General features: G+C 43.3%; 1 non-coding gene across 1 annotated transcript; it reads right to left on the bottom strand.

The window, feature by feature from the left end:
• Window positions 1-629: 629 nt before the first annotated feature.
• LOC112535038 lies at window positions 630-736 on the bottom strand. Its single transcript, XR_003079242.2, has one exon. It is a non-coding gene; the product is annotated as a small nucleolar RNA R71 (small nucleolar RNA).
• Window positions 737-2969: the final 2233 nt, after the last annotated feature.

Consider the following 2969-nt stretch of genomic DNA (forward strand, 5'->3'; position numbering starts at 1 on the left):
TTTGTTTATTCATTTATTCTTTATGTTTTTTATTTTTTTTATTGTTATATTATTTTTGATTGATTGGTGGTTGTTTGGTTGTCTGTTTCAGGTAGTATATGACCAGGAGCTCTAACCCTGATCCCATAGCACCCTTATCTAACCCGGGGTGCTCTCTCAGATTATTGAGACGATGTTTGCAGGCAGTTGAGGAGGAGGACAAAGTTACAGTTCAGGTTCAAGGAATTGACGCGATGGAGAACCTCAACCCCCAAGCTGATGAGGATCAGAGGACGATGTATGAGTTTACTCGACCATCTTTGGATGGGACGAAAACTAGTATAGTTAGACCTGCTGTAGCGGCCAACAATTTTTAAATAAAAGCCAATGTGATCCAAATGATGCAGCAGAGCGTGCAGTTTGGAGGATTACCCAGCGAGGATCCCACATATCTCTAATTTTTTAGAGATTTGTGACACATTCAAGATAAACAGAACAACCGATGACACCATTCGGCTGAGATTGTTTCCATTTTCCTTGAGGGACAGAGCTAAGAGATGGTTGCAATCCCTTCCACAGCAAACAATTACTACCTGGAGGGCGTTGGCTGAAAAATTTTATATAAGTATTTTCCTCCCGCTAAAACTGCTAAACTTAGAAATGACATATCTTCTTTTGTGTAGTTTGATGATGAAAGCATGTATGATGCATGGGAGAGGTTTAAAGATCTTTTGAGATGCTGCCCACATCACGGATTGCCAGTGTGGATGCAGGTTCAGACCTTCTACAGCGGGTTGAACCTTGCAACGAGGCAGATGGTGGATGCTGCAGCAGGTGGGGCGCTAAACAGTAAGACGCCCGAGCAGGCTCAGAACCTGATAGAGGAAATGGCCATGAACAACTATCAGTGGCAATCCTCTAGGAGCCGACCAGGAAGACAGGGAGTGGTCAACCAAGTGGACTCTACAGCAGCCTTGGCAGCTCAGGTGGAGCTTCTAGCCAAGAAGATTGACCAACTCCAGATGCCGGTTCATGCAGCGAACGTTGGCTGCGAGTTTTGTGGTGGCCTGCATTACAGTGCGAACTGTACTGCGGGAGGTATGTTTGCTTCATCCTCTACTACTTTTCCATCTAATTCTGCTATGTCTTCTGATGTTGAGCAGGTTGACTATATGGGGAATGCCCCAAGGCAGCAGAATGATCCTTACAGCAATACATACAACCCTGGGTGGCGCAATCATCCCAACTTCAGTTGGAGGAACAATAACGCTCAGGGTCCACCTGGTTTTCAGAGACTTCATCAGCAGCCGCAGCAACATTCAGCTGGGCCTGCACAAGCTCCTCCTCTACCAGAAAAGAAGTCAAATTTAGAGGAGCTTATGATGAAGTTTGTGACGTCTACGGAGATGAGGTTCCAGCAAACTGATAGTGCACTTAGGAACCAGCAGGCCTCGATTCAGAACTTGGAAACCCAAATTGGCCAAATCTCTAAGATGTTGTCTGAGAGGCAGCAAGGAGCGCTCCCGAGCACCACTGAGTCTAACCCGAGGGAGCACGTGAATGCCATCACTTTGCGTTCAGGTAAGTTAGTTTCAGCTCCTTCTAAGCCTGTTTTTTATGACGCCACTATTGATGTGCAGGTTGAGGCGAGCAGTAAGGTTAGGGAACCTGAGGGAAAAAAGGTGAAATCAATTCCAGTCAGGGAATATGAACCTAAGATTCCTTATCCTGCTAGAGCTAAACAAGCAGAGGCGAAAGAGCAGTTCAGTAAGTTTTTAGATATTTTTAGACAACTGCATATTAACTTGCCTTTTATTGATGCATTGGAGCAGATGCCGAAGTATGCTAAGTTCTTAAAGGACATACTTAGCAAAAAAAGGAAGTTGGAGGAGGTCGCCTATGTTCAGCTTAACGAGGGGTGCTCAGCGGTGTTTTAGAGCAAGTTGCCAAAGAAACGCCATGATCCAGGGAGTTTCATTATTCCCTGCACTTTAGGTAATTTGTGTGTTGATGATGCATTAGCTGATTTGGGAGCTAGCATAAATGTCATGCCCACTAGTTTGTTCAATAAGCTAGGTTTGGAGGAGGTAAAATCTACTAGGATGTGCATTCAATTAGCTGACCGTTCTGTTAAGCTTCCTATGGTAATTGTGGAAAATGTGCTAGTTAAGGTAGATAAGTTCATATTTCTTGTGGACTTTGTGGTTTTGGATATGGACAATGAGCATGGTGTACCATTAATTTTGGGGAGACCTTTCCTTGCCACAGCTAGAGCTAAAATAGACGTATTTGAGGGGAAGTTAGAACTTAATGTAGGGGATGACTGTGTCACTTTTAGTTTACCCTCATTTGATAGTTCTTCCACCGATCATGTTCATGCCATTTGTAGTATTGATGGAATTGATCTTGCATGTAATACACAACCACAAGATGTACAAATGGATGATGCTATACATGTTTCTTCCCCTATTAGTATGTTTTATTCATCCGGAAAAAAAACTTGTATCAATATGAGACTTTGTGCTATGATAGACCCGAGAAGGGTAGTTGCAAGTTTGTTTTTGACAGGTCACTTAGCCGGAATTCGGAGTGGATGAATGGACATCCCAAATCGGTCCAGAGAGAACCTTCTTGGTCATTTACCGCACACATCGGACCTCCTCATTGCACTTATATGCCTCGAGCCCCAACTTACATTGAGCCTACCTTCTTAATTTGCCTGCGATGCAGAAATGCTGATGCAGAGTCCAGCTAGACGACTCAAACAAAAAGAAGCGCGTTATTTTTCTTTGACTTTATTATAGTTGCTTAACAGTAATTAGGGTTTTTAATTTTATTCAGACTTATGTAATCGGTGAGGACGGACTATTCCGTTTGACCATATTTACTTGTTTTATAATCTAATTATGTGCGTATATATGTCAAATACAGGTAGGGAGTAAGGCGACTCGAGATGGCAAAGGAAAGCCTGGAAACACCCCGTTTCACCA

This window comes from Ricinus communis, chromosome 8 (genome assembly GCF_019578655.1).
Source record: "Ricinus communis isolate WT05 ecotype wild-type chromosome 8, ASM1957865v1, whole genome shotgun sequence".
NCBI classification, from domain to species: Eukaryota; Viridiplantae; Streptophyta; class Magnoliopsida; order Malpighiales; family Euphorbiaceae; genus Ricinus; species Ricinus communis.